The 14,280-nt window shown below is 42.4% G+C and overlaps 1 protein-coding gene across 5 annotated transcripts in view; it reads right to left on the bottom strand.

Moving 5' to 3' along the window:
* LOC137108613 (transcription factor SOX-6-like) overlaps window positions 1-14,280 on the bottom strand; it is a 97,268-nt gene that overhangs the window by 78,620 nt on the left and 4,368 nt on the right. For 3 of the 5 annotated variants that reach the window (XM_067493412.1, XM_067493408.1, XM_067493413.1), the window contains exon 2: window positions 3,335-3,404. The exons of 1 other annotated variant lie outside the window; for it this stretch is intronic. The gene's annotated coding sequence lies outside the window, so the exon portion shown is untranslated. Of the gene's footprint in view, window positions 1-3,029; window positions 3,187-3,334; window positions 3,405-14,280 lie in introns of those variants that run through there. One more of the 5 variants, XM_067493410.1, reaches the window with a different exon arrangement.

The following is a 14,280-nucleotide window of genomic DNA, read 5'->3' as shown; positions in this document are numbered from 1 at the left end:
AAAAAACATGTACTCCTACTTCTACTACTCCTCCAAGTTCAGGCTCGCCAAGTCCCTGTGTACTACAGTTATTTCCACTACTAAGGCCTTCGCTTGGTGTGTGTGTGTGTGTGTGTGTGCACTGAAATACTCAGCCACACATTTCCACCAGAACTTCAGCAAAAGAACATGTGAGACGTTGGTTTCGTGCCGTGTTAAGGCTGGATGTGTAAAGGGAATTGTCTTGTCACGTCGTGAGGGGCGACGACATGCTGACCCAATGACGTCTGCTGACGTATGTTTATAATCGGAATAATAACCTGTAAAAACTTAAGTCAAGGGTTTTTATGAATCGTATTTATAAATACGACATATATGATATATGCAATTTAAGGTTTTAAAAACACTTGAGGTTGATTATTTTTCCATGACATATCACATGTGGGAAGCATTAACTAATCTATGACCCACTTCTCCTTATCTTACTACCTACACAAACTGTTTTTCTTCTGTGCCGCTCAGTTGCATATTCCATCTTAAACAGCATAGAGATCCAGTGGTACAAGCTACACGCAGTAACCACTGTAACGCCGCACGTTCAGCTTCCGATTGGGACCTTTGTGCTGACTGCTGCACAGACTGATGCCCATTCAGGCAAATTTGTGATACGTTTCTCTTGACTGTCCAATTAAGGTGGAAATGCTTCTTTTTTGAATTGTTGCGGGTTGAAAAACACAGTGAACATCACATCTGTCCTAACTGCTACTGATGACCTTATCATGGCACATAAGCCACAGATGATGCCGTGGAGCTGAATAACAGGCACCAGTTGAAAGCTGGACATCACAGTCCCACTTTAGAGAGGTGTAAGTGCGTACAATGAGCTCTATGTGGAGCACGGTGTTCCTGAAAAGGAGCATACATCCCCCCCAAAAAAGACCCTTTCATGGATAAGTCAAAGTTAAAATATAGATCCATCTTGAGGCAACTCTCCTCCGTCACATCCCTCCTTTCTCACTCTGCCTCTTCATCTAGCCTGTGCATTACCTCATCAGAGGAGGATTTGTGTAAAGCCACAGCGGTCACACAACAGACAAAAGCGCTCATCTCCAGGAAGCCGCTGCCGCTGCCTGTGGTTTTGGAGAGAGGAGAAGCGAGGGGAAAAAGTGACTCAGGCCCACGGCTCCTTTCTTCTCTCTGCCGACTTAGGGATAAACGGAGGGATAAAGCACAAGGGGAGATAATATTTAGAGCAGGCCCCATTTCAAGGGCAATAGAAGAGAGAAAGTGGGGTATGAGCTTGGGTGGTTTGGGAAGTAGCCACGAGGGTCGGGCTATACTGTTTCTGGCAGCGGGCCTTGCACCGTGGATTTATGTGTAAGTGGGGAGGAACCGCTGCTGGCCCGGTCCCGGCCCATGCAGCTCCACGAGCCTCTTCAAAGCAAACCAGATGGGCCTCAGACGGGATGTTGATGAGGCATGAGTGTGCAAAACACAAACATGCACAGGCACAAACACAAATAAATTGATACAGACTCAGTCTGACAAACAACTAAATACATAACACACACTTGTGTATTTGTTGCACATGTGCTGGCGAGCTGGCTTGTGCATGATTGAACGTGCTGACTCTGTGGCTGTAGCCGATCACTGAAGTTCTCTTCTCTTTTCCCACCCTTAAATGAGTTCCTGGCTGTCCGTTCCAAACCCAAGTGGACAGTGCGTGGACATGTGTGGACAAATACGGCCAATCAGCTAAATGTCCAGCCTCTTAGAGCTCACAGAGAAATTGCCGTAAACGTTGTTAGATTCTCTCTTTGAGCAGAGGTGATTACTGGTTACCGCTGTAACGCAGCAAAGTCCAAATGCAAACCCGATGTAAAAAGGAACAGGGAAGAAAAGGACATTGTTCTAAGGAAGGCTAACGGGTAACCTCAGTGGGTTCATTAGCTCATTAGCTCACCACAAGTGAAAAAAAAAAAATCTAAATCGGCAAATGACCAACACCAGACATCCACAAGCAGGCCTGTCATTTTACATGAGCTGAAATCTATTCTCAGTCGTTCTCCCTTGTACTCACAGCTGTTTGGTATATATCCTTTATCGGTGCACGTCATGCTACGTAGCCCATTGTGTTGAACTAAAGAAACTTAAATCTGTTTTTTCTAATCCAACACTAAACAGCTTTTTTTCTGTGAAGATAAACACACCGTAACCAATTTGAGGTGTTGTAAGTGTGAGTCTGTCCAGTGATGTCGGGTCATCTACCATTAGAAACACTCTCTCACTCTTCCGATCGACGCCTTTAAAAGAGTGCACAAGTAAAGGCGCCCTCTTCCTTTCGGAGTCCCTTGTAACAACTTCTGCTATCACAGCCGGATCAGTGCCCCCGTGAAAGGCGTTTTTTTTTTTTAGTAAGGTCCACACGTCATCTCACCACCATGTAAGTAGATGTGAAAAGTTGAATGACACAATAATGTGATTTCAAGTTTACAGATGAACAGCCCCCCTCCCAGGCTGAGAACCACAGCTCTGGGTTATGAAACAAGACCATTTCCAAAAGCCGTAAATCAAGTCTTGGAAACCGAACACTCCGACCAACCAGCTGGACACAGATCATCACCCACAACAAAAGCGGGATGGCATTGAGAATCAAATGGCCCACTTGTTGACCTAGCTGTGACACGGCTCAAGGGCCACTATGCAGGGCCTGAATAAGTATTCTTAAACAGGAGGATTAGCCAGATGGTCAGATCGTTCTATTCTCCAACCTCTCCCATCTGTACATTGCATGTCTCACACCTTCGCTGTAACTATTGAGATCAGCCACTGCAGCCTCACCAGCTTAATTGGGGTTAGTGTTACCTACAGCACTATTTGACTCCAGATATAATCTTTATTGCTAACAGACAGAAAGTCTATTAAAAGGGCATACTGTAGGTCTCGGTGCTGAAAGGTTCCTGGAGTGATGCCTGTGAGAGTCTTTAAAAGACCCCTTTCTTCACTCGAGTGAAAGCAGCTATTGAGGGTGCACAGGGCAGAATACTAACCGGAGTGGAGGTCTGCAGTTGCTCTGAAGCAAATCTCTGAAACGATCTGTATGTGCTGATGCAGAGAGGTACAGGGGAGAACATGCACAGAATCAGGTGTAGCTTTGTTGCCACAGACTAGGTTTTGTGTGCTGCTCTGCTAACACAACCCCTGGTGCAAAACTCGGCGTGTTCTAACACCAGGAAAGAGATGCTCCGTTCTGCATGAAGCACACAACAATGGGGTGGAATGAAAGCATACGCAAGCTGGTGTTCCAGCACAAGAAAACACATGTCGTTTGTATCAGTCAATGCGGAACACTCACAGAAATAAGAGACTTCAGCTCCAACACCCTCTTCTCACTGGCGGACGACTTTAAAAATCATGAACGGCACCTGGAAAAGAGGGAAACGGAGGAAATCGGTCATGTTTCGGACACCACAACGGCCTGCATCTACCAAAGAAATGCAGAGCTGTCGAAGGACATTCAGAGTCATAAAAATAAGCAATAAACGACGGTGAATCAACACTGTAAAGAAAGTATTTTAATTGCCACTGGCCAAATTCTTCAAAACCCGCCAACAAACTGAGGTTTGACAAAGTATGAAAACTTGAATTGGAAAGTGTTTCTGGAGCCCAATGAATACACTCTGGGCCCACCTGAGGTCTCTCTGTAATGGATGTTCAAAACCAAACAGAAGTCCTGTGTTATGTGTGCAGCGAAGCCAACAGAGGATCAGTGTATTTCTCTCACAGCACTTTCGCTGCACAAACAACTGCACATACCACGCAAAGTCTAATGAATGATCAACAGCGTGATTCTTGTACACGGCTTTGAAGTCCAGAAATTGGCCACAGTCTGTCTTAACACAGTTAGTGATGGCTGAGTTTTCCTTCAGAAATTGATTCCAATGAGAGCCGAAAAAAATCAAAAAAAAAAATATCAAAAGGTCGGCCCACCGTTCCTGGGCTGCCTGGTTCAAACAGAGCGCTCTGAGTGTGGGACCTAATCTGGGGTCAGCCTTATTATAGCTTCACATGCACACAAGCAAGCAGCCATTTGCTAAACTAGAGGTCACCGAAAGCACATAATAACATCAAAGAAGCCAAACTAGCAATAAAGCCCTTTGAAAGCACCGTGTTCAGATGGAGAGAGGATGGGAGGTAGAATTAATTGAGGGGGGGGTCACTAACTAAAGAAATAAAGACGTTAACAGTATAAAGACAGACTTAGAGACAAGCCTGTGTTCACAGACAGCAGCAGCGTTTCTGTGACATTATGCTTCATGACAGTGCCTTAACGCAGCATCTAAGTTATACAAAAAGCGCCATAGAAACACGCCTTTGATTCCCCTATTTGAGGCTAATTGAGAACAATGAAGAAAGAAGCAAATATTGGCAATGTATGATCTTTTATTCATGTATTTAATAAACCAAATGATTCTCTCTTGGATGCATTTTTCTCTCAGGGCACAATTAAGGGCAATTCTGACCAGAAAACTCAAAGCCTTGTACACTAAGAAGTTCTTGTGATGATAATAGTAATGGCAACAAATACTCTTCAGTGAAACATCTCTGCAAACATTTTTCTAAGCTGCAACGTCTTGTTGTGTTCTTCCTTTTTTTTTAGGGGGGGGGTTATAAGAAGCATTTCCCAATCAAACACTGAAAAGCCTAGGACTCTTAAAGCGCCACTCACGCTCCATGGCACTCACTGACCCGTCTGAACACGTTCCAGATGTCTGCAGAACCAGTTATTCTGTTTCTTCTACTTCATTTTTACCCCCCCTACCCCCCCACCCCCCCATTCCTCCACTCACACTCATCTGCAGATGGCAGATCTGACACCTGGAGGACGCTGGGTAATCAAAGAGACAGCTGGTTGTCCAGTAGAGGGGACTTGTTGCAATATTCGCATGCTCGCAGACACACACACTGGAGCAAAATCAATCGCTTGCATTTGCACATTTTGGCTTTCTGCAGAAAACTGCATGTCTGGCTACACACACACACACACACACACATACACACACCTGTTTTTATAACGTGAATTTCCACTTTGGTCATATGTGGAATTCAGCCACTGGACAAACCATTAAAAGGGCAGATGGGGATCACACAGTCTTAAATAGTCACTGAGGGTAAAGCAGGAGAGTTTATGATTTAAATATCTGTCCTACATGTGCATATTAACCCTTCATGAGCTGCAACGTCCAGTCAACTTTCTTTATTTTTAAATGTTCAGCCCTAATCTTTTTCCAAGAAGAAACAAATACAAATTGTTTTATTTTTATGATCATATCATCACTATATGATATAATGATCATCGTTTGAATTCTATCAGTGGAGTTTTACATTTGTTACAAAAAAAGCACCTTTTACATTTGTATTTATATCTTAAATGTAAAAATTCTATTTAGATTTGTTTTGTTTTGTTCTTTTCTATTTGCCCTAATACTATAAAATTCCACAGAGCGCCTCTCAGAGAGCTCACATACCAGAGCCAGGCCATAAAGCCATTCCAGGCTCCTCCTGACAACTGCAGGAAGTAACAGCTACCTTTTTGGCCCACTGTCCAACAGCTGTAAAATGGCACATGTTAGCCTAACACTGAGCCAGCGGCAACAACACACCTGTCTGGAAAAGTAACTTGGAGAAGCAAAATGAAAGGCCGGAAGCTTGCTTTTGACAAAAAGCAAAGCTGTGACATCAGAGCATTTTAGATTTACTATCTGTAACACAAGAGAGATATGAGATATGGTGCATAACAAGGAGACATTCTGTGTTAGATTCAGAGAGAAGGCCTGCACCTGCACAATGAATGCAAGCATTCACGCAACAAAAATATGCACAGTCCCAAAAGTGTCTTGTTGCAGCTGTCAGTGCCACTTGTGTAGATGTGGACACAGTGAAGGAAGAACAATGGATCTCTATGAGATAGAAGCTCTCTCAATGAGCTTAGCACCACATGAGGCTCTGGGCTGCCACATCCATGTCTGCACCATAAGAAGTGGAGGACGGTTCCAACTAATCATATGGGCAATTAAACCAGAATGAGGTTCAGTTAAACCATAAATGATGAGCTTAAAGCACACATTGACTCTCAGAGGACTGCTGGCCATGTTGTACATGCCTCATAATGTTTTCTATCAGGGGTTGTAAGCGAGATACTTATCTTGCTATTATCACTGAGCTACTGTGTGATTTTACTGCGATTCAAACTTTTAAATTGTGACTGACAGGTTTAGGGTTTCACACAGCTTAGCCCAGAGCACGCGCCTTGATCCTTGATCTGAGTTTCCAGATTTGAGTCCTTCTAAAAATATGTTCATCAAAATATATATTTTACCAAACCTTTCAGAGGAAATTACTGCTACATGACATTCACCGGCACTAAAGTCTTTTTCTAGTCCCTAAAGGACGACTTCACTGATTTTTAACCGTGGCTCTTTTGCTTCTAGTCTACAGTCGTACATGTACATAAATGCCATTAAACTTCCAACTGACTTCTCTAAATTGAAATGTCTCTCTACTTTTAGCGGAAAAATGCCTCCAAATGACATCACTGGGAGGAACCTTCAGTTCAGATTATGTCATCTTGTTGCTCACACTATGGAGTTTGTAATAGCTTCCAGCTAGAAGCGCAGAGAGGTATTTTAATATAAGGAAGTCAGAGGGAAGTTTAAAAGCATTAATGTACATGAACTAAAGCCATAGAAAGCAGGTTAAAAGTTATCGAAGTCGCCCCTTTAAAGACATGATGGCAAAAGCACAGTTAATATATGTCTTTAAAAATTGTTGAAAGCTCTTCTGATAGGCCACATGCAAAAACATGGAAATGATAGGCAGCATTGAAACAGAACAGGCTAATGATTCAAATGTCAGACAGAAAAATCAATAATTTCTAAATCATTAAGTTCTAATTCTGACTACTTCATCCACACTAACCACTTTACACAGCACACAGGTCAGATGGTTGTTGGTTAAGTGAACAAACTGTGGGACTTTTTACACTGGAGATTGTGTGTTACGTCCTCCATCCCATGTTTGGTCGAGTTTAGCCTGCTAAGACAGTTTCTTCCGATGGGAGAGATGATTATTCAATGTATGTGTTTCATGGCTACGATGATTAATGAAAGACAGGTCTGCAAATGTGTATGTGGGTGGGCAAACTCCTTCTCAGAGCACCTTCAACAAGTGGAACGAGGGTTTGAAGGGGATGTTTGCATGAAAAGCCTTTGTGTTCCCTTCACAAAAGGCCTAGGTGAACATTGCAGAAGCTTAAGTGACAACGAGTATTCTCTCCCAAGTTGCTGTTAACATGAAATATTGCCAAAGTAAATGGTGGGTGGGAGGGAGAGTTTGCAGGGGCAAGCGCAAGCACATACATCTCAAGACCTCGCCCCTCTTCTCGCTACCCTTAGGAGATTACATTATGGCACTTGTCATTGTCCCGCTTCTTCAAGACAAAGCCTGCTCCAGTGTGCAAACAGCGCGCCTTGGAAGGATTGTAAAAACAAGAGGTGAATGTCAAAGGCACAAGTGAATAGGATCTCTTTCTTCTTTTGTCAAGATGGTGAGGTATGCACAAACACATCGCCGCATGACCGAGAAGAAAGGAGCGCCTTGTGATGGGAAGAAGCTGGAAAAAGTTGGAGCGTCGTTGCAAGAAAAGGCCGCTAACCGTGAGAAGTCGCCCGTCTGACTCTTGGGTCTACAGAAAGCCACCTTCCACAAGTGTTTGGATGAAACACACGAAATGAATTACGCTACAAAACACAAGACCTAGAACAACAAGCTAAGGCTGCACAGAGCACAAAGGTTGCACACTTTGTCGCACCGCGCCACACATAAAAACATAACAATGGTACAAACTCACTCATTCATCAGTAAAGTAAATGATATCAGCTGTATGAAGAGCAGCCAGCCATCGCTATGCTCCCACTGTCGCAGCCTGAAGTCAACCTTGTCACGGCCCAAACAAGGCTTTAACTGTCAGGGGCAATTAATGGGGGCGACCTTGGCTTCCTCTAATTTACAAGGCCAGCGCCAGCCTGTAATTAATTGCTGTGTGCATAAATGTAAATGAGTCCACTGGGGAAGCAGAGGGATAAGAAAAAAAAAATCAGCTATCAGGCCAATATTCCAGCAGGGAGCAATCTGCGAGAGAGGGAAATGATTTAGACGACAGCACACAAATCTGCTGCTCTGTAAAACACAGAGAAGCTGAATGTGGGGGAGGCTTGTTGAGATGGGGGAATGGGTAAAGAAACGGATAGGAAAAAAGAACGTGGTGGCAATAAATATCAACTGTTTTATTTCAATCTTCTCCTCCCCCACATGTCTACAATTTGTATTCATAAGCGAAATCACACATACACTTTAATGCAAACTCCCCCTTACGTACCTGGTCTTTCTTTGTTTTCCCTAAGAATTATTTTACATATTTAATTGAAAGAAAGGTTTCCATAATGCAGGAGAGAGAGACACACTTTTTCCTCTTTGCTAAAGCTTTTGCAGTTTTTTTTAAATCACGTTCACGGACTTGACCATAGTTGAAACAGACTTGATGTCTGCGAGATTCAGTCTGAGGGAGTGATTACGTGGCTTAAGTCTCCTAAAGGTGCATTGATCAGTCCTCAGCATTTTATGATGCTACTCACATTTTCCCACATCTAAAAATAACAACAGTTAATTTAAACCAAATAAAAATGAGTGGATTAACATATTTATGCACATTTGCAACCGGAAATGTTCTTATACAGCCATGTGAACAACAGGAAAAACTCGTCAGGCGAAAATAGGCACTAGATGCTAATCAGATAAGCCACGTACTGATGTTTACATTTTATAAACTATAGAGCAAGAGACAAGTGTTTAAGTTATGTGAGATATGTCAAACGTATTGTTCTCTAACACATCATGAACCACTCCATCATCACCATTCTTATCTCGTACCTTATCCTCCAGCAGCAAACGTCACGGAGGTGCACAATAACAAAGAACACACACAATGCAGGGGAAAAAAAAAAAAAAATGGAATCATTCACGGCGGCTACAATAGCAGCTCTTATTCATAAATCTCCTGCACAACAGGCCGGAGCTTAACGCCGTTCGTCCATTTAAAGCTGCACAAAATGTGAGGAAAATACATGTGAAATACACGACGACATATAGGTCAAAGTAGTGACACTTAGACACACACACACACACACACACACACACACACACACACACACACAGCAGGCCCATGTAGCAGCCACAATAGTGCCTTTATGACATAAGCTCCTTTTCACTACAGTGCTTTACAAAGGCAAATGAGATTTTTCCTTTAGCAGGCCTCCAGCAATAACAATTGACATCACAGGCCAGGCTATGTATGTTTCCCATATTAAAGAGGGAGACACAGCATAAGCTCCTTGAGAATGAGACTAAATAGCTTTTGCTGAGGCAGCGATTTACTCCCCTTCAATAGCAGGCCCTCCAACGGGGAAACATCTACTCTAGAGACGGTGGCAAAGGGCCATTTTATTTGGCAGCGGTAACAATACAGTCGTACAATTGAGCTAATTGGTTGTTTCCAGCGTTATCTCATCTCAGACTGAACAGTTAAAACACAATTTCCTCCCATATCATGCCGGACACACAGAAAGGCACAACAGGTGGTTCCTGCGAAGCGGCGTGAGGTGTGAGGCTGCCACACGAGCACACGCGCGCGCAACAGCGCGGCTGTATCTTGCGTATTGCTGAGTGTGAGACCTTCTGGCACAAACGTCAGCAGTTCTACCACCTAAAGCACGTTGGATCGAGCGGCGGAAACCTGATGTCTGAGCGCAGTGAGCTCGAAACCAAAGCCAGCACCAGTTCTCGGCACAGTCCATCACCGCTGACTCCCATTCAGTTAATCCGACGTGGCACAGCGTTTACAAATTCACATGAACGATGAGAGTATCAGTGTCATTTATGGGAACACTATAAAGCAACTTTATGATACCAGGATCTTACGGCTTCTTTCAGACCTGTCCATGAAACTGTACATTTCAATTCTGAGCCACCCAGTCAGACTCTCTTATTCTCTCTCACTTCCTCTCCACTGCGAGCCAAAATACTCGCCACCATCTCATTATGACAACGACTCGATTAAAGGCTTCTTTACGAGCCTGGAAACCATGACAACGCCCTGCGTAAACAAGCTGGCCAACGACCAATTGGATTTGGGTTTGCGCTCAGTGGGTGGGACCGCGTTACCCTGCTCCTCGCTACTTCCCCCCCCCCGCACCCTGGTGCCACGCCCCATCACACCAAACCACGACGAGCAGTACAGTGAAGGTTAGTTTGCTATAGAGGAGGGTGACACCCCAACAGGAAAAAGATTTAAGAATGAAAGAAAGGTAAACATGAGCTTAAAGTACAGTCACATCAGGCTTTTTTGCGATTCTTTTCAAATTTTTCAATCTGTTTCACCCAAAAAAAAAAAAAAAAAAAGGTTGAGCTACGCACTGTTGCTTTAATTTGGACAGTTTCATTCAAGATTCCAAGAACTTTGTTCAACCCACAGGGAAATTGCGTTGCCTTCATGTGCAATCTGCTGTTTGCAAGAGTAGCCCTTTATATAATAATATGATGGCATTTTATTAATTTAAAAAATTCATTGAAATAAGTTACATTTGGTTTAATAAAAACATGTCACATGCATTATGGCAAATGTAGCTTCCACCAAATTTGCAGCTTGACACAAACCAGGAACTAAAAGCCAAGATATTCACGCATCACCCAACTTTACTGAGGTGCATTGTTGAATAATGGAGCCGACTTTAAATAGTTTGCTGGCGAGTTTTCTCCATTATACTTGATTCTCACACTCAAACAAAACATAACACTTCTTACTGTGAAGGCTGCAGACTCTTGTTTTCTCACACAGGTCTGATATCTCCCACGTATTTTCAAATACTGTCTAACCTTGTTTAGACACTGCACCAATGTCAGGTTGTTTATGACTGAACAATATCAAATTAAATAAATTCCTTGGATGGAATCAGAGAAAGGAAGTGTGATTGTGCTCTCAGCGTGGGTTTCATCTGTTATGCAATGTGTTGTCTCTCCCTGCTTGTGTGTGTGTGTGTGTGTAAATTACAATAAATCACTATCATTGTAAATAGATAAATAGTTTTTTAAGGTGGTTTCCTATATTTTGTCACAATATCATTTTGTAGCTGTTGCCACCAGTCCGAATATTCCATAAAAGGATGGATTTTTACTTCTCCCCATCTGTTTATTGTTATTTTTATGACTTTTTAGAATTAAAATGGTAGATAACTCACGTATTTGATCATTTTGGCACTGAACAAACACACTAATAATATATCATTATAAAGATTTTTATTTCCAAAAAGGCTTTTAAATGTAAAATAAATGTGCCCCCCCCCCCCCCCCTTTTGAGCGTAAGCCCCAGTCTGGCCACCCCAATAAAAGATTTCTAGATCCGCCCCTGCTCAGAGAGGCTCCTGGGTACAGTGCAGGAGGCCTTTTCCTCACCACAAACATGTCAGCACATTTTCTTTTACATTCTCCTTCTTTTCCATCCATGGACAGCCAGACCTACAAAGTGAGTTCAATGCAAAATCTGCAGTATTGTGTTACAGTGGATCTGGACAGAACTTGCATTAAAAATCTCCATCAGCAGCAGAATTCACAGGCAAAGCACCTTCGAGTGATTTGTGACTTTCATCAAAAAGCAGCGCAAACAGTTTCTTTTGTTTGCTTTAAGCTGCAGGGAGTGCCGGAGGGGTGGGGTTTATGTGTCATGACAATTCAAAAAGACTCATCCTGGCTGTCAATCACACGAAAGTTAAGCAAATGTATCTTCCAACACTTTTATTGAATCGTCAAAACTTTCTGGCACTTGTATTGTCTTAAATATCAAACCCCACCCATCTTGTTCTCAAGCAGAATAAAACAAACCACAAGATGTTTGCTAATGACACCCACTTTCTCATATTGACTCGCTGCATTATATTAAGTACACGGCAGGTTGTTATTGAAGTTGAGAGTCATCTTAGGGAATTTACTAATATGTATATTTCTGAGAGCAGGACTGCGAATGTATCAAATATTTTCTGATGAACATCATTGTTGATTCGTATGGTCCACAGTTGGCCTCTCAGTCCTTCTGCACACACCCACTGGATAAACTCATCAGAATATTTCAAACGCTTGTCAAAAAAACAATGGTGCGCATAAACAAACATTTTCTCAATCAAGCAGTTGAGCAGCTCTCAGCCATGGAGATAATGAATGACACTCAAATGTCCTTCCCAAACCATACAACTTCCCCGACAAGCAACACGTTGCACTCTGCAACCCTGAACAACAGAACTAAAAACTGGGAGCAGGGCATAAGAAACACTGGCTCACAGACAAGCACTGTTTGGCTTTTTTTTTTTTTTTTTTTTTTTTTGCAGAATAAAAGAATAAAATAAGTAGTTTTCCATCCAGAAGGAAAGAAATTGGTCTGGTGCTTTTTAATGTGAAAGCTGCAGAAACATTTTTAGTTTACTCAAAGAAGGGGGTTATATTTTAGTCCTAATATGACAAATGCTTCATATGTCGGCCTAGATATCTGTTACACCATGCCTTCAGTTTGGAAATGTTAAATAGAATCCAAAATCAAAGGAAGAGCAAAGCAGGAGGAGTAACAGGACAGAAATTCTAAAAGCTCCTGAACATGCAGGTTTGCTCACGTGTCACGTCTCACGTCTCTTTTCTGTCAAATAACCAAAAGCAGTGTAATTGACAAAGCATCTGCCTTCGCTGCTTCTGCTGCTGCTGTTGCTGCTGCTGCTGCTGCTGCTGCTGCTGCTGCTGCTGCTGCTGCTGTCCAAGGCCACAACTGACTGACAGATAAAGAGCCACAGGAGCAACAGTGTCAATCACCTGCTCAGCCAACAGTCAGCACTAAACGTCAGCAATGTGACTGGACCGACCACGACTTTTAAATAAGCAATTTATGCAAAGGAATTAGCAGTGAATCTACTCTGGTGGACATTTTTCCATGAGTCTTTTTTTATTGGGGGGGGGGGGGGGGGGGGGGGAGTTGTTTTTTAAACATTTACTTTCTGTGGCTGGCACAGCTTAAACGTCCATCAAGTGCAGCCGGGGGAAAAAAACGCAGCCTGAATTACGATTTGGCCTATTTATAATAAAACAATAAAGCTACGTTTTCCATTATAGGCAGTGATGAATTTGAACTTGTGAGGTTAATCTGTTTTTCATGCATCAACAGAGATGTGTTTTTTTTTTTTCCAAATGCTAAAGGTAAAAAACAACTAAAGTCTCCATTGTCCAATGGAATTCAGCTTGTAAGAATGTTCAGGTTTGCTAACCAACTTAATCTAATTAGCTTTTTTTTTCAATGTGAAAATGCCAATAATTTAATTATCTTAGCATAATAGTGTGTCGTTAAAATCAATTTAAACTGCGCACACTGTTGTTTATGTGGTGGATATGAACATAATGGGGTCATTATTTAACGTCTTCCTTTTCTTTGCACCTTCTAGGTTCTGTTTCACAAAGCATCTCAACTCTTTTTAATATGATTTAGTTGCGGCATATTTAATTTAATAAACTTCCATTTTTGTTGGGCCCCTGCACTGTGAGGGGAAAAGTCCTGGGACGTGTTTTGGAAGCTCTGTGACGTGTCGGGGGGGAAGAGTGTGAAAGGGAGTTTTTCCACTTGAGAAAAAGAAGGAGAGCAGACAGAACAATGGGCCAAGTTGGTCACAAATCACAAAACAGAAAAAGAGAAAAAAATTTGATATAGTGCAAATAAAAAAAAATATTTAAAAGTGATTTAGGTTTGAAGTAGACACAAGCCATCGCATGTTGTTTTTTTCTGTCTGGGCAGGACGACGGTTTTCACCGTGTTAACAGTGCAGCAGTCATTTGTCAAAGGCTCTTGTGTAAACCAATCATTTGTAAATCTTCCCAAATCCTTTGCAGGTACATAATAGCCATTGTTAGTGTTGCAGTCATCAGAAGATGGTGACACACATGCCCTGATGGATAAATAAAGAAAAGTCCTAGAAAAGAGCCGAGGACAAGGATGAACTTGAGGTGCCCTGTGTTAACAAGACGCCCAATATTATGAGCTTGTGTGCGAACATGACGAGGACACACAAGATGATAAACGGTGTATGTAAAGATGCAAAAATAAAGAGATGTGGTTGCTTTTGGCAACTGGTGTGTCAGGTAAACGCTCTTCGGAGCTTTGTA

This window comes from Channa argus, chromosome 23, assembly GCF_033026475.1.
Source record: "Channa argus isolate prfri chromosome 23, Channa argus male v1.0, whole genome shotgun sequence".
NCBI classification, from domain to species: domain Eukaryota; kingdom Metazoa; phylum Chordata; class Actinopteri; order Anabantiformes; family Channidae; genus Channa; species Channa argus.
Note: the sequence above shows the minus strand (reverse complement) of the source record. Positions and strands in the feature narration are given on the sequence as shown.